Raw genomic sequence first — 25,022 nt, 5'->3', positions numbered from 1 at the left:
GTACGTTTATTTTCGGCAGATCACGTCGTAACATCAAAGATGGCGTTAAGGCAGGAAATTTGCCACAAACGGCCAGGATTTGAAAACGCGGCATGTCGACGATTCGTCTGGTCACTCCTGCACAAGTAAAGGTGTCTCTTTCGTCTTTAGTTTTTTTTTTTTCGCACAAATACTTTAATGTACCTGATACTTTCGTGCGCAAAGGAAAATAGGATCTGATTGAGCTCGTGAGGATCAATCAGCTCGTACGGTATTACTGTTCTTAAGAACATATGTTTGCCAACCATTATATACAGCCGAGCTAGTATTAGCGAAAGCGGCCGGCCAATGATGGAGACCTCTTACTGGCCAAAGGTTTCGTGAACTCGGCCCGTGGAAACAATCTAGTGGTTGCGATTTGGTCAGTTTCAGCTACGTCAAGTGTCCTATTCAGCACAGAAAAATTGCTATCTTCGTAAACGACAACATTTTCTATCCCTATCAATGTAACCAGAGTGTTAAGCCAGGAAAACATTTACAGATTATCAATCAAATCAGCATCTCCGCAAAGAGAGAGAGAGAGAGAGAAAGGCAAAGGAAAGACAGGAAGGTTAACCCCAGATTATATCCGGTTGGCTACCCTGTACTGGGGGAGGGGCAAGGGGATGCAATAGGTGAGAGAGAGAAGGATAAAAAAAATAAAAGAAAAACCTAAACATACACACGCACGTACACACGAACTGTTTCTGTGGGCACTGTCGCGCAGCCCGCAAAGGCGTTCCTAGTCTTACGCAGTGTCACCGTACAGTCCTACGTCCCACAGTGCATCTCCGCAAAGTAATCCACTCCCCCTACCTCTCATTGCCAGAAGAATGCTAGCGCTGCAGAAGAGCTATTTTCCCTTACTTGTCAGCATGAGGGCATTGAACTTGTTACTTGATCCTCGCACGAAGGCATCGTGTCGCAATTTTCCGTACGTGGTTCGCTCGCCGGCACGTGGTCTCATAAAATAAGTGGAAGCGTGGGACATCACGAAGCACACATTGAGCTTGATGCGTCAAATATCCAGCATGATGTTATATTTCGCAAGCGGAGCAGTGCCTCAGAAGATCTCTCTAATTAAACGCTGTTGCCTGCGGCAACGTCCAAAACCGCTGGCAAGTAATGAATAAAGATTCCGCTCATAAAACAAAATCTGATTAGTTTTTTTTTATTTCCCGTTGTTTTTACAGTTCTTTATAAATTGTTCTACGGTTCCTTTATCGTCGTGACTCATAGACTGCAAGCAACAATCGCGCATCAATTTTATATTAGGAGTTTTGGTATTGTAGAAAGCATAGACGATCAGTTATTCAACTTTATCGTTATAGCTGGTGTTCGAAATTAAGCTTTATTGTTTTCTTAAAATTAGGCACTGGGAGGCACGCGAAGACCACCTGTGCAAATAGCTTATGTGGCCAGGGGGACACAATGCGAGATGATTATTATCGCTGTTAGCAGTCCAATTAACTAAAATTGAATAATTTACCTTTTGTTGACTGCAGTAAGCGGGTATGTTTGTACTGAAAAGTTAGAGGCAGTCGTGTTTCTACGCAGTATCAGTTGGAAGAATTCTTCTAGCGTGTCTGTGCTCCGAGATATCAGACTACAAATTCTAATTGTCTTTCGCATGATTACGCATGCAAGAGTGTGAGGATCGGCGCAAAGCACCTCCCTGATGTGACGCGGCTGTTACGTGTGGCGTTTAGTCTGACAACGCGGCGGAGGTATAGGCAAAGATTATAACTGTTTTTGCTTGCAGTCTGTGAGTCCCGGCGATAATACAACCGTAGAACAACTTATGAAGAAGTGTAACAAAAAAATAGAAAAAAAAAACTAATCAGATTTTGTTTTATGAGTGGAATCTTTATTCATTGCTTACCCGCTGTTTTGGACGTTGCCGCAGGCAATAGCGTTTAATTAGAGACATTTTTCGAAGTATTGCTCCCCTTGCGAAATATAACGTCATGCTGGATATTCGAGGCATCAAGTTCAATGTGTGCTTCGTGATGTCCCACGCTTCCACTTATTTTATGAGACCACGTGCCGGCACGCGAACCACGTAGGTTTATTAAGCCGTAATGCCTTTAAATGATGAAAACACCCGTGTACTTAGATTTAGGTGCACGTTAAAGAACCCCAGGTAGTCGAAATTTCCGGAGTCCTCCACTACGGCGTGCCTCATAATCAGAAAGTGGTTTTGGCACGTAAAACCCCATAATTCAATTCAATTAACTTTTCAATACAAACGTACCCGCTTACTGCAGTCAACAAAAAAGTTAATCATTCAATCTTAGTTAATTGGGCTGCTGACGGCCGTAATTATCATCTCTTTGTGTCCCCCTGGCCATGTAACTTATTTGCACAGGTTGTCTTCGCGTACCTCCCAGTGCCTAATTTTAATAATACAATAAAGCTTTATTTTGAACACCCTGTATTTATAGTAAGCTTATTCACCTTAACAGGCTGCCTTCATGGAAAGTGCACCGTAATGAACGACTGCTTTGAATGCATTTTCATGTCTTGCACCGCTGTTATCCATATTTAGCCTCAGCTGCTGCGCAAAAGAAGTTAGCAAACTTTTTTTGTGAAAGGCACTACTAAATGAGCCAAAGTAATGAGCCCAGGCGGGGGAGAGAGCGGGGCTGGTCATAGGTCGCGCCTTCAAGTTCAGCAGTCGTGACGGTGATCCGCATCAAGAGCGGTGAAAATACGGCAGATCTCTTGTAGTATCAACAACACGCCGCACTCCAGGTCCTTCTGCTCCGACAACAAGGCAACTTTCCAGACCCCCTGTTTCGCGTATCCTGGGAGCAGCTACCGCAGCTATCATACAAGACCACAATTGAGCAGTTGACAAAAAATTATGATATAATATTTCATTGACTGCCTAGTCACATCGCCATCCATGTAAACGTGCGACCTAGCGGACGCAACCATTCGATCTGCCCACGAGGGCGTGGGCAGATCGAATGCTTTCGAGAGCTGTTGCAGTGAAAATACCTTGCGCGGTTGGGCGTGACCTAACATTGCACGCGTAGAACGAATCTTAGTTTACGAACGCATGCCTTCGTTTTCTGAATTATAATTAACAGTCTCCTCCTACGTCCGGTCTCTCATGACATGACTGCACCCTTTTAGACGGGTTATGGCTTGGTGTAGCACTTTCAAATGCGCACTCATTTTTTCATTGTAATGACCAACCGGCCACTCTGGGATTTCTGCTGGTGCAGCGAAGAGCAGCGCTCTTATTTCACATTAGACGAACTGCACTATCATACGCTCACAAAAACCAAAATTCTTCGATATTAGCCTGCATGGTCATCTCAGCGCGAGCGGCTATAAAGGCGCTGCTGCGTTAACTTGGCCTCACCAGACGTGGAGCAGCATTGTTGTGTCGCCTGCGAGACATTCGCGAGCACTTATTCTTTCCTAATCAAAACGGTGGGCACTGCTAATTTCAGACACATGTGCTTTGAAGAAACCTGAAGGACATGTTGCACGAGTGCCCGGCCTTCGATGATCAAAGGTGAGCCGTTCGCACTGATTTGGAGCCGTCTGACGCCAGAGCTCTCAATGAATTATTTATGCTAGGGCTGTTCCAGCCGTACAAACGAACCAGCGGAGCTACGACGCGCCCGTGACTGGCCTGTACTCTGCGAACGGCTTCGTTATGCGGTCTGATTATCTTAAGTTTACCGGCATTTTTAAAGATCGCCTGCAGCAGATAGCCTAATCGTTTACTTTTGGCTCGATTATCCGAAGAGGCGGACATTGCTAGCTTGAGAAATAGAAATGCTGATTCAAGTAATTAGCACAAACACACTAATTATCTTTTTAATTAATTGCGTTACGACAGATATTACAATTTGTGAATTGTAGGCGGAGAGCTCGCAAGACGCATACACTTGAAATTAATTTCCAGGATCACACCAGTTTCAAAATATTATTTTTCAAAGTGTGGGACAAAATACATGGTCGTTCCAATAATTTTGGTGCTTCAATGCATAAAAGAGAATTTTCTTCAAAAAGTAAGTGGAACAACAGTGCATTCTTACAGCAAGTTTTATGTCGCAAATCTCCAAGCTGGCGTCATTCTGGAGATTCATTCAAAGTGAGTACGCCTTGCAAGCTGACCAGCTACAATTCGTAAATTGTAGTGCCGTCAAACATCAAAGATTGCGGTTGCACTCCGCTATTTAGAAATGCATTCATCTTAAACAAGTCTAATGACAGACTGGCGAGAGAAATTACTGAGACTGGCCAGATATACGCACAATTTGCCACGTGTGTCAGTGTCCCGTCAGTTGCCTTGACGGATAAAGAAATTTGATATCTCCTCGGGCATTAGTATTTTTTGCATGCGATTATGCTCGAGCTTTGTATCAACTTTTGACTGCGCATGTGCTGCCCTCCGCTCCCTGGCAAATCTTTCATTAAACTTCAGTTGAAAGTGAGCGTCTGTCCTGTCCACTCCGTTTCTTCCCGCCCGTATTTCCGCTCAACGACACAACATGATGCACCAACTGGCCAAACAGTCTACGCTTCTTAAATTGGCTATTGCAATATGTTCCGTGAAGTAATTATTTTAAAAGATAATTAGTTAATTTTTGTTAATTAGTTGATCATATTTCTCGATTTCTCGAGCAAGTTATGTCCACTTCTCTGAATAATCCAGCTCAAGCACTAGAATTATGTTATCTGCAACAGGCGATTTTTGAAAATTCCGTAAAACTTAAGAATGATCAACCTGTACATAAATGCATCTCTTACTAAGCGTACACGTTGCTAACAGCTTTTTTACTAATGCATTTGCAGTTTATGCTGTTTGTTCGCTTTAACGTGTGTTGGTGACACTACACTTACATTATTTACGTTGTTTACGTTAGTTCTTTTCACTCATTATTACGGCGGCATCGCTCCCCATAGGCCATGCCCCAGTTGGCCTCTGTAAGGTATTTTTGAATGAATCCATGAATAGAATCACTCATAATCAATAATTAATTAATTAAATAATTATTATCTGAATCATTAATTCATAAGTACTTACTTACTTAATTAATTAATTAATTACCTGAGTTATTGATTATTTAGCTTACCAATTGTGATTAGACTATTGCAAAGATATTCGTTACAGAGAGCGAACGTTGGCGATCCCAGACACAACACGGCCGGTACAACTACTGGATGCGAAACACGCAACTGCTCGATGCGAAACATTGCAACGAGTGTGAGAGAAAAGTGTTGTATTGCTAGTATATTAGGAACTATAGGGGTAAGGAGAAATATGCTTGGTTTTCATGAGATCCCCATTAATACACGTATTTTACTCCACGTTTCCTCCCATATGTTCGCGACCTGGCGCGGCGAAATATCAATGGAAGCTATTGTTTACGGGGGAAGCAGCAGAGGATACGGGAATGCGCCCTCGGCAGAATAGTTTATTCACTTGTTTGGTTCGCAAACTTATCCGACCAGAAGACGTCGTCCCTGATGGAGGCATCATGACACCGTATGGACATCGACGACCGCGTGGGCTGCTCTCCCACTCCGATCATTGCTGTTCTCGCGTCTTCTGAGCATGACAGTGTTTAGCAGGCCTCGTGTAGGAGGCACAACGTGCAAACATTTCTTCTCTAGATTCGTTTCTTCTCGCTTTACATTAAACGATAGTCCATTTCACGACAAACAAAATACCAGCTAGCGACGCCATCGGAAAGATACTATTTCTGGCACAATTTCTGTCGCACGATTTTGTTTATATTTAGTACTATTTGTAGTGGCATGCGAAATAGACACGTAGACAGTGCAGGTCGTTGAGGATACGGCACACCCCTATCACGAACTGTGTCACGGCAGTCGATTGAGCAGTATACCTCAGGGTTTCGCGCGTAGGACTGTCAGCCGAAGCTGGACACTGTGTTAAGGGCTGGAGAGACGCTGCCTCTGAAGAGCAAACTTTTTTCCTTTGTTCTTCCTTACAAAAACGACTCTTGTTGTCTCTTAATGGGTTCCAGTGTTGTTGTTTTTTTTTTTTTTGTATTTTAACGGTTTTTCTTCGATCCCCAATGGTTTGCTTCTATTGGGAAGGCCATTATAAAACCACGTATAATAGGACAAAGAACAATTACATGCTTAACACAGAAGCCATACACCATGCTACTGACTGAGAAAGGACATGAAATAATTTTTTAAGTGGCTACCAAGCCACTGTGGTATCATCGGCAATGAATGTGAACCGCCTATCGATCCCGCTGTCTAGGACAGCTGTTGCAAGGATGCTCCGCCTACTTGCACGCCAATGCACTACATCAGAGTGTAATGAACCACATCATATGCACACCTGTTTATTTAACCCTGGATCCACCCTTGAGCCTCGGACTTCCACCAAAACCTCCCCGAAGAGACGCGACCCTTTTGTGTAGGCTATGGTTGGGAGTCGCGTTTACCAGTGCCTACGCGTTCGCATAGAGATTGCCGACACCACTGCAAGTGGCGATTTCGGTGACGCGGGAACAATTCTTCATGTTCTATGCCAGTGGCCCCCAGTACAGTGTGCAGAGATAATCGCTTTCCGTCATGCTGAACCAGTTGGACGACCAGCCTCTGTCGGAGGAAAGAATGTTTAAACATCGACGCGACTTATCGCATCAGAAGGCCCTGCAAGCGCTGCTGCGCTTCTCGAGATCGACCGGCCTGCGTGAACGGCTTTGATCGGAACATATTTTCTGTTACCTGTTTCCTTTTCTTCCTTTCACTTTTTCTCTTTTCATTTTTTCCCCTTTTTTTCTCCTCTCGCTCTTTGTCGTCTTTAGAGTGCCTATATCTCCCACCCCTCCCCGCCTTTTCTCTCTCTCTCTCTCTCTCTCTCTCTATCTCTACATGCTTAAAACGAGACATGAGTTCATGGCACAGACGGGTTGAACTATTCCGAGCCAGAGCCTCTCTATCAGGCATTGGCGTAGTTCGATGCTTCCTGGTACAAAGGGGGCGCCTGCCAAGGCACTGCTGACATAACATGAATGGACCGCGATCGGGCACCTTTTACTGTTCTTATTTATTAACTCAAGCTAGAAGCGTTATTGTGAATTATGGCACACTTATCACGGCGCTGAGGAGGACGGCACTTCGCTACAAGATAAAGAAAACATTTATTTCAACCATCGAAGTCGCTGCTCTCGCAGTTGAGTGGGTAGAGTCCTCATTCGAGTACTCCCCTGGCCATGGATGCTCGATGAACTTCCTGTACGAGCGCTTCTTGGCCCGGCAGGGTATCACCAGTCAGCTGTACCTCCCACCGCTCAAGCGACGTGCGAGGAGTCTTCAATTGTTGAGGTTTTCCCCCACACTCCACGAAATGTAGAAGAACCTAGGGCGTGTGTCGCCGGACCACGGGCTAATGCCGCCATATGTTAGTGGGCACATTCTGCTGTATCTGTGTAAGCTTGAGAATGTGTTTGTATGGATAAGTCTGATAGCTATACTACCTCTTCAGTACTGTGCTTTCTGTGAGGGGGAGGACAAATCCTGCGGTTTAGCCGCTGGATCTCGAGGCGTTCCGCAAGAACTGCTGTTGGGTCGACGAATGAGCCTTCGTTATGTTTTGTTCGTTAATTTTCCCTTTTAAGCCCACAGCCTAGACGCAGTAGTTCGTATACACGTGCACCACTTTTGCTTGTTCTGTCTGCTGCAAGCTGGGCAGAGCCCGCGAACAGTAAACGTTCCAACATTTTGTGCTTGCTCGTTTGTTAAGTGCAGGGCAACGCAATTAGCGACAGTAGGCGGCGTGAAGAGGGGTAATTCGTCCTTATTCGCACTGTTCGTCATATTGTTTGTTTCGTTTGTAGCCTTGGCTATTGTCTGGTGCCGGGCGACGGTGTTCTGTGCCTCTGGACAGTCCCGCCTCCTTGTACAATGAATACCACTGGGAGTTTCACAGAGCCCTGGCACACCCCGCGACACTTGGGCATCCGACGAATGTGACAGCCCTAATGAGAGTAACCTTTTAATTCACTAACAGCGTCGGTAATCACATAATTATCACCAGCTAATCTTGTGTTTTTACTGCAGGACGAAGGCCTTGGAAGGCATGACCCGGGGAAAACAGCCAGAGAAGTCAATTTAATCAAAGATGGAGGATGTATCATGCTTGAAAAGCTTGCGGCCCTTTATATGCAGTGCCTCACGACTTCAAATGTACCAGACAACTGGAAGAATGCCAACATTATACTAATCCATAATAAGGGAGACGTTAAAGAATTGAAAAATTACACGCCCATTAGCTTGCTTTGTTCTCCAAGGTAACTTCCAACAGAATCAGGGTAGCACTTTACTTCAGTCAACCATTAGAGCAGGCTGGCTTCAGCAAGGAATATTCTACAATGGATCACATCCATGTCATCCATCAGGTTATCGAGAAATATGCACACGGTACAATCAACCCCTCTAAATGCCTTTCACAGATAACGAAACGGCATTTGATGCAGTAGAGATACAGCAGTCATACAGGCATTGCGTAATCAAGGATCACAGGAGGGATACGTGAATATCTTGGAAAATATCTACAGAGATTCCACAGCTACCTTGGCTCTCTACAAGAAAAGTAGAAAGTTACTTATCAATAAAGAGGTCAGGCGAGGAGACACAGTCCCTTCAATGCATGCTTGGGAGAAATATTCAAGCTATAAACTATGAAGGCTTAGGAATAAGGATCAACGGCGATTATCTCGGCAACCTTCGGCTTGCAGATGGCATTTTCCTGTTCAGCAACACTGGGGATGAATTACAACAAATGATTGAGGACCTTAGCAGGGATAGTGCAAGAGTGGCGTTAAAGATTAATATGCAAAGGACAAAAATCATGATAAATAGCCTGGCAAGGTAACAAGAGTTCAAGATCGCCGGTCAGCCTCTGGAGTCTCTGAAGGAGTACGTTTACCTAGGTCACTAACTCACAGGGGACCCTGATCATGACAAGGAAACTTACAGAAGAATAAAAATCGTTTGGAGTGCATATGGCAGACATTTTCAGATCCTGACTGGAAGCTTACCACTATTATTGAAAATAAAGGTGTACAATCAATGCATTCTACCGGTGCTAACATATGAGGCAGAAACTTGGACATTGACAAAGAAGCTCATCAAGATCAAGTTAAGTACCGCACAAAGAGAGATGGAACAAAAAATCTTACGCGTAATGTTAAAAGGCAGGAAGAGAGAGGTTTGGATCAGTGAGGAAACGGAGATAGCCGATTATCTAATTGAAATTAAAAGAAAGAATGGAGCTGTGCAGGCCATGTAATGCGCAAGTTAGATGACCGGTGGATCATTAGGGTTACAGAATTGGTGTCAAGGGAAGCGCAGTCGAGGACGGCAGGAAAGTTGGTGGGGTAATAAAATAAGGAAATTTGCAGACGCAAGATGGAATTAGTTAGCGCACGACAGGGGTAATTGGAGATCGCAGGGAAAGGTCTTCGTCCTTCAGTGAACATAAATATGGTGGTGATGATGACGATGATGATGATTATGATGATGATGAAAGGCATCTCTAAGCGAACCACGATTATCTCTGTCTTGCAGCAACCGACTTCAGCTAATGAATGCAAATATTCTCATCTAATCACATCGCTTGGGATCGAATTCACAAAGCTTTTCGTTGGTAAGTGCTCTTTGCTATTGGCAGGCCACCTCCGCTAATTGTTTGTCCAGCGTCCGGGTTGGCTAATATTTTCTCATATGAACAACTCTAGTGTAAAAGCTTTTTTCCGAATACGGTCCCTGATCCTCTGCCGTCTTCGACTGTTTTTTTTTTTTTTTTTTTTTTTTTTGCCGCACGTTCGGTTACTTCATTAGAGCAGCAGTTATATTCTCTGGTCATGGAAGCGAACGTCCAAAAGCCAGTGTCGAAAATACCGTCGCGAAGATCCAGAGGCCGTCTTCACAGGGCTATGTTGACTTGCCTTGATGTCGCTCACGTATAGTATCGAGGTGACAAGACCTCAGAGCACCTCTCGAGCAGCCGGAATAATCACGTTGAAGAAAGCACCTCGTCTGCTAGTGCCAGCTCGTGTTCGTGGCTTATTCCGCCGCACATAGGACACAAACGGAAACGCCACACTCTTTTGGCGACATACAGAAATCATAAAGGCACATATTTTTGAAGTTTCATACAGCATCAGCCCAATATACTTTTTACAAGTTCGTGGAACAATGATTATATAGCTAAATTTTGCTGGTGTTTTTTAGAGTCGTAGAATTGTATTAAACCTACCCTTAACCGCTCGAACGATCTGCTATCTTTGAGCATGCTACATTATACGCTCGTGAATCATCTGGCACGTACAAACCTAGGACGGTTCACGTAACACTATGACGATTCATCGATGAGGAACAAAACAAAAAATGTGTTTTTGGGGGGGTGGGGGGGGGGGGGTGCTTCTGTCTCCATTTGGTTTCAAGACTATCCCCCCGAAATTTACTACTATCTTGGGGCTTGCTACCAAGAAAAAGAATAGCAAAATTTCTGTTATTGATTGGCCAAGGTCTCTCCTATCCACTGTTTTTCAATGCGGGGAGTAACGCGCTTAAAAGAACCCATCGTCTGATTAAAAAAGAAAGGCTTGTCAACCAATGTCAACGCGAAAGACGACAATAGTATAAGTATTTACGCGTATACATAGTACAGAAATTGAACATTAAATTTGATGCAATTTTGCATAATTGCATTATATTTTTCCATTATCTGCATTATTTTCTTCTTTGAATTGTCAGACTTTACATATTTTGTTCTGGACCCTCCATTTTTTTTTTATTCCTGTCAAGCCTTTTCATTCACTTTCATTTTTATTTTTATTTTACGCACCTGTACGTCGATGTTGTCTGCTTCCGCGTGGACTTTGGATGACACGCCTTTCTTATTTTTTTCTTTTTCACCAAGATACCAGGTGGGCCGATTGAGAATATCGGGCAGTCTATGTCGCAATGCAGTTAATTTTCGACAATATTGGCGCTAGTTACGCCCACGGCGTTCCTTTTACCTACTCTGCGACTAATTCTCACTTGTTGACCCGCTGAGGCCTGCATTTTGATACCTGTTGCCGCTAGCTGCGACGCTGTAGAGGCGCGAAAAAGTCGGGATTATTTTTTCCGTTTTTTATTATGAGGCGAGATCGTCAAAAAAAAAGGAAAACTGGGATTTCACGTCTCGTAACCATACACCTAATGCAGAGTACACTGGCGTTTCTGCATTTCGTCCCAATCGTTGCAACGCTAAGCCCTCGGGCTCATCCACGCAACGCCAAAGCCACTATGCCACCACGGTGGGTGCCAGATAGATACCCAGAGCCCACGTACGACAAACCTGCGTGAAGTCGCCAAAGAAGACTTTGTTTTTAATAAGCTAAAGTTTTAAAGCGACGCTTTCTTTCCAAACCCTCGGCCTTTGCTGACCGTGCCTTTACTGCTGCTGTGTTGCCTAATAACGCGTGTCACGCCGCGTAGCCCGTGTGCCAGTTTCTATTATAGGCCGCAGGCGCACGGACTCAACGGGCGAATCAGTCAACCTTGCCATCGACTTTTGTTTCGTAATTCTCTCTGCGTACACCTCCCCTCACCATTCTTCGCACTTCGACAAAGATGAAACGTCGCCTCCACCCCCATGACATCACTGCCTTTACGTTTCACTGCGAGCATTCGCTTAAACTGCTCTCAGATTTCGGCATAGCTTGTAACCGGTGTAGCATGGTGTAGTGCGAAAACATACACATTGCGTGACATTATGGTGGGGGCCTGCGCGGTGTACAGACAGTGCATGAAATTACACGTTACATATGATGATAAAAAGCTTGGTTGGTATTGCGCTCTTGTAACACAAGAAGGCTAAAGCCTGCTGCCCATTTGCTAATAGATGAAGTTGCACAATCAGGGTTAGGCTACTTTGTAAGACATAATTGTAATGCAGCGAGTTATACAATCGGGGCTAGGCTTCTTGCAAGACATAACAAGCCGCAATGGCAAGTATACGTGAGGCACTAAGGTGACCTCCTCACTAAGGCGCAGCGGCCCGCACTTCTTCCGCGGTGGGGTACTTGCGCGGCCTTCCTCTCGAGTCGCAAGAGCATGAGCGCTCCTCCATCGCTCGCGGACAATCAACGCCGCCGCCGCTCCGACTGTGACGTCAATGCGCAGAGCGCGCGCGTCCGCTTTTCTGCGCAACAACAGCAATTACTAAACTCATAATTCTGCAGACACTTAAGACTGCTTACGTGTGGAAATGCGAAAGTATTATACCATTTGTGGACCTCGGAACGCCATCAACGCGCTCATATTATGCTCGTATGACGTGGCGCCACCTCCTCCGCATCAATCACGTACGCCGCCCAATGACACGCGTACTCGTCAGCGAGATGGCTGCGACGTGACGTGTGCAATCAGGCAAGCACTGGGCACACATTTAGTAAGCCAGAGGCGTGGAACAGCTGTACCTTCAGGGAAGCGTTCTCGTCTCGCATTCCATATGAGCGGGTTCGATTCCCACCCAGGCCGGATTTTAGCTAAATCTTATTTTCAACGCCACTAATTTATTTTGTTTACAGGAACCTCCCTGAGACATGTGACAACAATTCGAGCGTTTTTGACGTGTTCTTACTCTTTGCTGCGTCGGCCATGTTTAGTCCCGGCGTAGATTCGCCAAGGATACCGCCAACATAGACACCTAAGGCTTTCCCCTTAATAAAGACAATTGTACGCACCGAATATAGCTTTTAATGAAACGCTTCATGAAAGCAGATCGCTATATCGCTTCAGATATAGATATCGACATATGCAAAAGCCTTAAGTGGCTCGTTGCAATGACTCATACCCGAAAAAAAGTGCCGTCTAGTCGAGTGGTCCAAAAAATATCATGTCGAGTGATTTAAAAATTTGACGAGTAGTACATAAAATATCATCGTTAGTGATGGCCCCTACCAGAAAAGAAAATACTAATGTGGAATGGCTCATATCCCAAGCAAGCGAATATGCAATGGCTGAATATGAATGAAGACACTAAAGAAAAAAAGATCGAAGGAAGGAAAGAAAGGAAACATCAACATCAGGATTGGCTCATACGCCCGTAAGCAAGCAAAGATGCAATGGCTGAATGTGAAAAAAGAAACCAAAGAAAGGAGGAACGAAATAAAGAAAGAGTGAAATAAACAACGAAAAAAGACAGAAAGAACGAAAGAAAGAACGAAGTAATCTTTACATAGTGCATTAGTTGCTCGCATTCGTCGTTGAGGAGAGTAACCTAAAGTGCAATACATTTACTTCGCACTGCAGCTCGTTGTGTCTTGCAAGCAGTCTGACCGCTCCGATCCGATAACTTAATGCATTACCACGTGTGCAGCAGGTTTTTGCCTTCACGTGTTACAGGAGTGTAACATGCTGCAGTTTTTTTTTCCTTTCTTTCTTTTGAGCACCGAGAAAGTAAGTTATTTTCACTATCGACATCAGTCCAAACGCAAGGCAAAATTGGGAACTATTCAAACACAGCAATATGCCCATGTCACGTTAATTTCTCTCTTTACCCACCTGTAACTTTCTCTCTTGTCAAAAAGGTTACTAACTTGTCCGGCCAGCCTCGGAGAACGCTGTTGCATTCGTATGGAAATGACCATTCGGATTAAGTTGGCGTCACTCCTGCAGTCTGTCGATAATTAAAATACCCCTTCACTATAGTATACTATAACGCGCAGCAGCGCTCGCTCCACGGCATTTTCTCTGCTGTACTGGTGTTACAGAGATAGCTAATAGGAAGCCACTCAGATAGATTTTCTTTTTCGCTTCCTTTGCGCCTGTAGCAGTAAGTGAAACTACTGTGGCACTAAAAGCAGCACAGAAACATAGTCATTTTCTTTACTTCATAAGCCCGGCTTCCCTATATTGCACAGTAAGTTCAATTTACGTGGGTGTAAAAAAAAATGAGGAGAAGAACGAAAGAGGGGGAGTGGCAGGAGTGAAGCAGAGCGGTAAAACCCAGGTACAAATATATTTAGCTTACAAATTATATATATATATATATATATATTACAAATTATATATTACAAGTATATTACAAATTATATATATATATATATATATATAAATATGCCGCAAATATATTTAGCTGAGCCCTCTGAGAGGGTGAATTCATACCGGCCACGCTAAAATGTTTTCTCAGCAAGATTATTTTCGTTCAGAGGTTATGATGCATAAGTCGTAAACGCGCACCTATTTCGTTACGTTGAAAGGCTATTTTCTTTTGCTTTTCTTCTTATTGTTGTTGTTCCTTTCTTTATGCGTCCCCAACAAGACAGCAATGAAAGATGGACTAAAATGTTTTCAGTGGTTGTGCTAAAAGCAATTATTGGGCTCTTTGTAACACGTTTCTCTTATCTGCGCGACTGCCGCGTTCCGCGCTTCTCATTCGGTTGATTGCTAAATGAAATGGAAGGAATTCTTTTACATATTTTGTTGTTTGATGTGTAGAAAAACTTACGGGCGGATCTCCCTACGCATCGGCCACCCATATTATGTTTTCTGAGAGGTCTATAAGGTAAGGCAAGAATCTTCTATAATCTTCAAGCTTCAATACAGATAACAAAAGGTAACAAAAGATATTGCTATAGTTTTCTTGTGTAATTGTTGTAAATATTGGAAGCCAAATGACAAAGTATTGAACTTTAAAAGAAAAGGCAGTGTGCGCGTGCCCTAATCGTTTCATCCCATTTTCTGAGAGGTCTATAAGGTAACGCAAGAATCTTCTATAATCTTCAAGCTTCAATACAGGGTGGTTTAGGTAACAAAAGATATTGCTATAGTTTTCTTGCGTAATTATTGTAAATATTGGAAGCCAAAGGACAAAGTATTGAACTTTAAAACAAAAGGCAGTCTGCGCGTGCCCTAATCGTTTCATCCCATTTTTTTAATGCCCGTGTTTTTTGTTTGTTTGTTTGTTTGTTTTTTCAACAAATTCGGCCTGCAAGCACGCCATACAAGCCGCGTGTTCGCGTGGCGATAGTGAGTGCAATAACTTTCGTTGAAAAAAGGAGTACATTTCTTGTACGAAACGCTGATGGAAGCAGATCAAGCCGTTTTACGTATGACCTTGGTTAGTGTGTTTTAACTTAGTACCTACAATAATTATTTTCTTGTGCCCATGATCAGGGGTTTCTTTATTGTTTAATGCGTAGGCATTTATGTACTTACCCAATGAGAAAATTGCCTGTCGGTCCCGTAAGACGATCCTTTTCAATATAGCGCTCGCAGCAGCGAACGAATCCACCTTCGTGCTGCCTCTCGCTTCAACGCGAGCTACGCAGCGAGAACACAGAGCACGTGCACGCAGGTGTCAGAACTCGCTCCACTGATCCCTCATCGCAGATAATTTTCAAGAGGGGAGCCCGCGCATCTCTCTCCAACGCAAACTCAACGGCGAGAGCACAAAGCACACGAGGCTGTCAGCAGTCGGTGCTCTCTGTCGCCATCGCAGGTCGCTTTCAATATACAGGCCTCGCGGTCGCGCCAGATGCTGCAGACGCCGGAGTACGGTTATTAATGTTTCGATACCCATGGATAAGCTAGTAAAGAGCAATAACGCTTTTTGTCTAACCCACTCCTGCAATAGCCCCATAAAGGGGCTGCAGTATGTATAAATAATAATAATAATAATAAAAAACGGCTTTTGATGATCGGAACGTGATCAGCGCACCTGGCGCCGCCATCTGCAGTAGTTTGCCTGCGTCGTCAATTCACCTTGCGACGCCGTCGGCAGCAGTGCGTGTCGCCGCAGCGCTGTCACTTGTACTGGTCGGATCAAGTTTCGTAACATTGATAATGACACCGGGCTGTGTTGAGATGAGCAAGTGGCACAATGCTTACGCATACTCGGAGAACTCCCAGATGAGTTTCTGCGTAAATTTTTTCAGCAGTGAATCGTGTCCACGAAAGCACTTGACCCCACAGCAACTTTAGCTACACAGAAATGAAGGCGATTAAATTTGCGAACGGTAAGCTTGCACTGGCATCTTCGAAGCGTATTAGAGGACGTATTCGCAAAGGTTTTCGTACGAAAGAACTGTTTCTCATTGCGGAATCACATTTGCAAGTAAAGACACAATCACCATCGCAATTTTCCGCTCGCTCATGTTGCTTCCTGAATGCGGACCCTGAAGCTTGGCTGAAGAGCAAGTAAGTAAAGGATATACTAAAACTGATTAATCTCTCTTTCAGAGAAATTTATTCAGGACACGAAAATTAAGCACAATTTCTAAGAAAAAGTGCGTTCATCGCACAGGCACAAATACAACTCCATAAATGTGCCCATTCTTTTATTACAGTTTCGCTCGAAGGGCGAAGTAATGGCCGCGATAGCACCCACGCAAGGCCTGTGCTGCTGCGCAGCGGAAACGACACCCCGGAGGCTGCCAGGCGTCACGGGTATATCCGACGCGACGGTGAGCGCATAGGTGGCGAAAATAAGTCGTTAGAGTGGCTAGAGCTCCAGCGGCATCGCGGACGTGATACACATGTTCAAAGGTGAGCAAACGCGCCGGAACGGATGCATGGATGTCTGCTGAGAGCGTCCCATTTCAAACGGGGGTGGTGGCTCGCGCCACCAAGCTCTATTTTTTCTACTTTTGTCGTGTGAGCCGTCGCGGCACCATCGCACGGTGACGGTTGTCGGAGATCCCCGTTGAAAAAGCGCCAGAAGCGCGCCAGGAAGGCCGTCGCCAGAAAACGCCGACCGAGTTCGTGAAGAACACTCTCCCACGCACTGTCACCTTTGCTACCCCTATATGTGTCCAGGTTGCTGGTCACATTTCTTATGCAATTACTCACTCAGGAAACAAATTATGCCTAAACATCCTCATCATAATTTTTGCAGGTAATCACACGCACAGTTCTTTTAACAAAGCAATCTTTTCTAACATTGCTGTTTCGACTTTCCTAACCATTAGGTTGGCACAAAACGGCAAAGTGTCGTCATCTCGCATATTTCCGTCGGACCATTGTGTGACGTACCGGCATGGAACAAATTTTCGATAGAGCCCGACATAAAACACTTTAGAGTTAAAAATTGTGCTTTGCTCTGATCGGATAAAGGGGAAGACAAGTTGATAAACGGCTAAAAGCTCCATTGGTATTAATACTGGGCACAATCTAGGTACGTATCTTCGCTGTTTCACTCATCCAAGCTACTCGATATCAGCTTTGCTATCGACCTCGACTCTTCTCTTCATCTTTAGTTTCTTTCTTTCTTTCTTTCTTTCTTTCTTTCTTTCTTTCTTTTCGTTCTTTCTCTTTTAATATTTTTATTCTTTTTTTGTGCTTGAAGGGAAGACCACGACGCCTAGAATGCATGCAAGAATTCCAAGGCACTGGCACTGACAAGTACACTTGGACATCCCTGCCTGCGAAGTGGATCTCGCTACTAAATTCAACCCAACTGCAGCTCCGCCCGTAACTTTACAACTTGTCAAATTATGTTTCTCCTTCTATAACATGCTTATGTTATTTCGTTACATGACTGCATAAAGATTTTGTTCAACCAGCAACACCAATAGGCTCCCGCTTTGTTCAACGTGTCAAAATTGTAGCACAGTGCTAAGGGCCACCGGGATACAGTGCTCGCGTGTCAGGATATTAAAGGCAGTGAAACTGCCGCGGGCAAGAGTTCTTTTAAAAATAAACCAATCTCTTTTTTAATTATTTTGATGGGATGATTCACGTATACCGTGGCCAATTACGTTGTACAAAATGCGAAAAAGTGAAAAAAAAATGTAGTTATTTGTCGCTCCCGAGTGCACCGACGACTCCAAAGCATATTTATGGAAACAAGCAAATAAGCACAAAAATCTTTTAACGTTGGCACCTACGCCATGTACAGCAGCAAATGTATCATCTATATTCCTTAGCTCCGGGGCCTTGCAAGTATACAACTAAGGAGAAAAATATAGCTCATTTAGCATGATATAAAAAAAATGGCTACTGTTTTAGAATAGCTCAGCCCTGTCCATTGGAAGAAGCATTAATGAATCCAGATAATTTGGAGGACAACGACAGGACTAGTTCTATAAATGGCTCCATATAACTTACTTCAACGAATTGGCGATTAAAGTTGCCATTGATGTCAGCTTCTTGGCATATCATCCTTTCTTCAACATTACGAGTGCTGCTCGCTCTCGGTGTGGCAATGGAAGCGCGCTTGAAGTTTTAACCGCCGTGACTGATTGACGGGACAGCAAATTATCTTGTGGTGAGCCATCCTCCGGTTTCCGGGAGCTTTTGGTTTTTTTGCCATTGCGCCTTCAACATCTTTTTCTCAGCTTCCATTCGACATCATTCTGTTCATTCTCTTCTTTTATTGCTCCTCTGTTCTCTCTCTTTTTTTCGTTCTCTCAAGTTCATTGACGTCGGACAAAGTAGAAGCTCCTGTCAACATTTCAACAACTACGTTCCATTGTATCTTTATCCTCTTTTTTAACGCCTCCAGTTAATTAAAATTGCAGTCTAGGTTATACACGTGTCCTGCGCCTTTCGTAATCGCGAAGCTCGTGGATCCCTGGGACCCTAAAGCGGAACTTACCCGTAAATTTTCGTGACAGCGATGTGCTTGGACTATTAAGTGGCGGTTCCCGTCTCTTGCCCAAGTGAATACACACGAACAGGATTAGAAGTTTGCTTACACTGACGCATAAAGGAATAACGATACTTCACTGTGCAAATAATCGGACCTAGATCTCTGTAGCCATAAAAAAATAGGAAAGAGGGAGGCGTAATGGGAAGAATAGACGCTTATACACACATCTGCAGCCCCAAGAAGGCGAAAGTTAACATGACTGATTTTACACAAAAAAAGAGAAACAATTTGAGCCAGCATGATGGCGATTAGCGCACTACGACAACAAAAGACAGAAGAAACAAAACGGATACAAGGAGTCATTTCCTTCGAGGTTCCTCTGTCATTTCTTCGTGCAGTGTGCTCATCGCCATTATTATTGAACTGTTCCAACTCACCAAAATCACCACTCTGATAAAGTTGGAGCCTGTAAGTACTGCGTAATATATAATATATATATATATATATATATATATATATACATATATATATATATATATATATATATATATATATATATATATATATATATCATCATCATCATCAGCCTAGTTACGCCCACTGCAGGGCAAAGGCCTCTCCCATACTTCTCCAACTGCCCCGGTCATGTACTAATTGTGGCCATGTTGTCCCTGCAAACGTCTTAATGTCATCTGCCCACCTAACTTTCTGCCGCCCCCTGCTACGCTTCCCTTCTCTTGGAATCCAGTCCGTAGCTCTTAGTGACCATCGGTTATCTTCCCTCCTCATTACATGTCCGGCCCATGCCCATTTCTTTTTCTTGATTTCAACTAAGATGTCGTTTACCCGCGTTTGTTGCCTCACCCAATCTGCTCTTTTCTTATCCCTTAACGTTACACCCATCATTCTTCTTTCCATAGCTCGTTGCGTCGTTCTCAATTTCAGCAGAACCCTTTTCGTAAGCCTCCAGGTTTCTGCCCCATATGTGAGTACTGGTAACACACAGCTGTTGTACACTTTCCTTTTGAGGGATAGTGGCAACCTACTGTTCATGATTTGAGAATGCCTGCCAAACGCACCCCAACCCATTCTTATTCTTCTGGTTATTTCAGTCTCATGATCCGGATCCGTGGTCACTACCTGCCCTAAGTAGATGTATTCCCTTACCACTTCCAGTGTTTCGCTACCTATCGTAAACTGCTGTTCTCTTCCGAGACTGTTAAACAGTACTTTAGTTTTCTGCAGATTAATTTTCAGACCCACCCTTCTGCTTTGTCTCTCTAGGTCAGTGAGCATGCATTGCAATTGGTCTCCTGAGTTACTAAGCAAGGCAATATCATCAGCGAATCGCAAGTTGCTAAGGTATTCTCCATCAACTTTTATCCCCAATTCTTCCCACTCCAGGCCTCTGAATACCTCTTGTAAACATGCTGTGAATAGCATTGGAGATATCGTATCTCCCTGTCTGACGCCTTTCTTTATAGGGATTTTGTTGCTTTCTTTGTGGAGGACTACGGTGGCTGTGGAGCCGCTATAGATATCTTCCAGTATTTTTACATATGGCTCATCTACACCCTGATTCCGTAATGCCTCCATGACTGCTGAGGTTTCGACTGAATCAAACGCTTTCTCGTAATCAATGAAAGCTATATATAAGGGTTGGTTATATTCTGCACATTTCTCTATCACTTGATTGATAGTGTGAATATGGTCTATTGTTGAGTAGCCTTTACGGAATCCTGCCTGGTCCTTTGGTTGACAGAAGTCTAAGGTGTTCCTGATTCTATTTGCGATTACCTTAGTAAATACTTTGTAGGCAACGGACAGTAAGCTGATCGGTCTATAATTTTTCAAGTCTTTGGCGTCCCCTTTCTTATGGATTAGGATTATGTTAGCGTTCTTCCAAGATTCCGGTACGCTCGAGGTTATGAGGCATTGCGTATACAGGGTGGCCAGTTTCTCTAGAACAATCTGACCACCATCCTTCAACAAATCTGCTGTTACCTGATCCTCCCCAGCTGCCTTCCCCCTTTGCATAGCTCCTAAGGCTTTCTTCACTTCTTCTGGCGTTACCTGTGGGATTTCGAATTCCTCTAGGCTATTCTCTCTTCCACTATCGTCGTGGGTGCCACTGGTACTGTATAAATCTCTATAGAACTCCTCAGCCACTTGAACTATCTCGTCCATATTAGTAACGATATTGCCGGCTTTGCCTCTTAACGCACACATCTGATTCTTGCCTATTCCTAGTTTCTTCTTCACTGTTTTTAGGCTTCCTCCTTTCCTGAGAGCCTGTTCAATTCTATCCATATTATAGTTCCTGATGTCCGCTGTCTTACGCTTGTTGATTAACTTAGAAAGTTCTGCCAGTTCTATTCTAGCTGTAGGATTAGAGGCTTTCATACATTGGCGTTTCTTGATCAGATCTTTCGTCTCCTGCGATAGCTTACTGGTTTCCTGTCTAACGGCGTTACCACCGACTTCTATTGCGCACTCCTTGATGATGCCCATGAGATTGTCGTTCATTGCTTCAACACTAAGGTCCTCTTCCTGAGTTAAAGCCGAATACCTGTTCTGTAGTTTGATCCGGAATTCCTCTAGTTTCCCTCTTACCGCTAACTCATTGATTGGCTTCTTGTGTACCATTTTCTTTCGTTCCCTCCTCAAGTCTAGGCTAATTCGAGTTCTTACCATCCTGTGGTCACTGCAGCGTACCTTGCCGAGCACGTCTACATCTTGAATGATGCCAGGGTTCGCGCAGAGTATGAAGTCGATTTCATTTCTAGTCTCACCATTCGGGCTCCTCCACGTCCACTTTCGGCTAACCCGTTTGCGGAAAAAGGTATTCATTATACGCATATTATTCTGTTCTGCAAACTCTACTAATAATTCTCCTCTGCTATTCCTAGAGCCTATGCCATATTCCCCCACTGACTTGTCTCCAGCCTGCTTCTTGCCTACCCTGGCATTGAAGTCGCCCATCAGTATAGTGTATTTTGTTTTGACTTTACCCATCGCCGATTCTACGTCTTCATAAAAGCTTTCGACTTCCTGGTCATCATGACTAGATGTAGGAGCGTAGACCTGTACAACCTTCATTTTGCACCTCTTATTAAGTTTCACAACAAGACATGCCACCCTCTCGTTAATGCTATAGAATTCCTGTATGTTACCAGCTATTTCCTTATTAATCAGGAATCCGACTCCTAGTTCTCGTCTCTCCGCTAAGCCCCGGTAACACAGTACATGCCCGCTTTTTAGCACTGTATATGCTTCTTTTGTCCTCCTAACCTCACTGAGTCCTATTATATCCCATTTACTACCCTCTAATTCCTCCAATAACACTGCTAGACTCGCCTCACTAGATAGCGTTCTAACGTTAAACGTTGCCAGGTTCAGATTCCAATGGCGGCCTGTCCGGAGCCAGGTATTCTTAGCACCCTCTGCAGCGTCACAGATCTGACCGCCGCCGTGGTCAGTTGCTTCGCGGCTGCTGGGGACTGAGGGCCGGGGTTCGATTGTTGTATTCATATAGGAGGTTGTGGCCAAGTACTGCACCAGGGTGGCCAATCCTGCTCTGGTGAGAGAGTGCGTTACCGGTTCTGGTCACCGGGATCAGGCCGCACTCCAGGCCTGTTTGTGCAATTTTCTCAACACACGGTTTTTTTTTTTTTTTGTATTTTCCGGTGGAGAATAGCGCGGCACCGGGATTTGAATCACGGTCCTCTTGCACTGGAGGCGGATACTCTACCGTCCCCGTAGGAGTTAAATTAAAAATTAATTTATGGGGTTTTACGTGACAAAACCACTTTCTGATTATGCACGCCGTAGTGGAGGACTCCGAAAATTTCGACCACCTGGGGTTCTTTAACGTGCACTTAATTCTAAGTACACGGGTGTTTTCGCATTTCGCCCCCATCGAAATGCGGCCGCCGTGGTCGGGGTCCGATCCCGCGACCTCGTGCTCAGCAGTCTAACACCATAACCACTGAGCAACCACGGCGGGTCCCGCAGGAGTTGTACGCCTCATTTAACCTACAGTGGTGCCCTACTTGGTCAGTCAAGGTGGACCAATCTGAGCTCGGTTATACCGCATGGATGGCACTCGGCTAGAGAACCTCGTATTTATGACCTGCACATGTGAGGCCTTACATATTTGAAGATATATATCTATTTTTTTTTTTTTAGGAGGGTTCCCGTACAGTGATAAAATAAAGAAAAAGACATTAAAAGAAAGAAAAAAAAAAGAAAGAAAAAGGGGCGGAAAAAAAAAAAAAAAAAAAAAAAACGGAACATAACAGGTGATTTGAACTCGTGACCCTTCGATGTTGCCCGGAAAGATAGCTCAGTCCGGGCAACATCGAAGGGTCACGAGTTCAAATCACCTGTTATGTTCCGTTTTTTTTTTTTTTTTTTTTTTCCGCCCCTTTTTCTTTCTTTTTTTTTCTTTCTTTTAATGTCTATAATGTATATATATATATATATATATATATATATATATATATATATATATATATATCGGGAAACCCTACAGGTATTAAAAATAGTGTTGTAAACCATAAATATTTGGCTCGCACTAGCGGAATGGGCATTGCGGCCGATATTCATGGATACACTCTTAACCAAGCCTTTTCTTTTCCTTTTTTTATTTCGGATCAAACATAAAGATTCTAACTATTGGATCACATAGCCTAGGCAGAAGAGTCCACAGCGGCGTGCGAGCTCAAACCAAAGAGAGCTCAGGCAGCACGAAGTAAAATTAGATGCAGCGATTGGATTACGTGGCCAAGTACAATACGTATGAGCAAGTGATATACCAAAAGAAGCGCAGTTAAACGAGAAATGTACGCCTCTCTATACGAAGGGGAGTAAATGTCATAGGGATTTACTGAAACGTTATCGGGCCATCTACAATAAAAAACAAAAATCGTATCAACACGGCAGGCGCAGCAACAGAATGCGAAGGTCAGCAGTTCCCAGCGGCATCCAACAATTCACTTTCAATGTACGGGGCTGTCATAAAATTTTTGCTTTGTTTCGCACTCATCCGATAAGCATGAGCCACGGCGGCCTCACGATCAGCTCTACCATATTATTATGCACTCTATCCTTACCCTTCTAGACGAATCACGTTATGTAGCTGTGGCAGGTTTTACAAAGCGGCTCCTATCTACCTAAAGGGTTCGAAACAAAATGTTAGCAATGCTGGCCCACCAATGGAAAACAACTTTTATGAAGAAAAAAGCTTCACCGACTAGGCCTCTTAGACGTTGCTTATAAAGCAGGAAGTACGCTACAGCAAATCCAAGCATGCATTTATGAAAAATTAAAAATTCAGGGCCCGTGTTCTCCCCTCCCCCCCCCCCCCGCCCCCGCCCCACAAAAAGAAAAATTTACGCTGGTAACAGGAGCTTCCGCCCCATCTTGAGTTCGGATGTATAATTAGCGAAGACGGCCAGACTGTGGGAAACAACTTTTAAAAACGAAGTGACTTGCGATTTTAGCCTTAAATCTGGGCCCGCGTTCAGAAAAAGCTAGTGCGCGAGAATTTTTTTGTCAAAGCAAAGTCCAGCAAATCCTTATGCTGGACATGCTATTAGCGAAGGCGGCCGGCCAACGACCAAACGTTCTTACGAAAGAAAAGCTTTGTCAATTCGCCCCCTGTTGTGTAATCCGCCTACTTAAAAGAAATAAAATGTTTATAGCGCGTGTCAATTAAGCAAGAAAAAAGCAGCACAGGACAGATTAATTAAGCTTATGTCGGAGTGCACAGTAGCTTAAAATGAGATGAAACTCATGGCCTAAGTTCCAGAGAGGTGCATGGCGTGAATATAGCAATACGACGAGCGGCCAATGCTGCTTCACAATAAAAGGCGTTTCGAATAGTGATTCTGGCCAGGCGTGGGACAGAGTTACCTATCGAGGCTGCGTCACAGGCCAATGGACCTCAATCAGCTTGTCTTGTGCCCTTTTGTATAGTGCGTTTCAGACGGCGCATCGTGGACTTCGTCAGGCGAGCCAATTACCAGGTGAAAGGGTACCTGGAAACAGAGTCCATTATTCTGGTGTAGCCAAGTAAATTGCTCACCCCGACGGTGCCACTATTTATTTGAACACTTTTTCTAGAGGAGCACCGACCAACGGTATAAAGTAATAGCTTTCTCTAGACGGTTGCCAACTTCCGGCAACTGATTGGCCGGAGTAACTTCGCGGTACAATGCCTATCACAAGGTTGAACTGGAAAAACTTTGGAATAGTTAATGACGTTACGAGTCAGGGGAGGTCACAAAGCAAGTGCGTCTCAGCGGTCCCCTGCGGAGCAAGAAGACGCCTTACTAGCGCTAGTTGGTCCCCCGTTCTCGTGTGAGAAAATCGAAGTTCAAGGTTTTTAAAGATAAAACGGGAA

This window comes from Dermacentor andersoni, chromosome 1 (genome assembly GCF_023375885.2).
Source record: "Dermacentor andersoni chromosome 1, qqDerAnde1_hic_scaffold, whole genome shotgun sequence".
Classification (NCBI taxonomy): Eukaryota; Metazoa; Arthropoda; class Arachnida; order Ixodida; family Ixodidae; genus Dermacentor; species Dermacentor andersoni.
The sequence above is the reverse complement of the archived record's forward strand: the minus strand, read 5'-3'. Positions refer to the sequence as shown.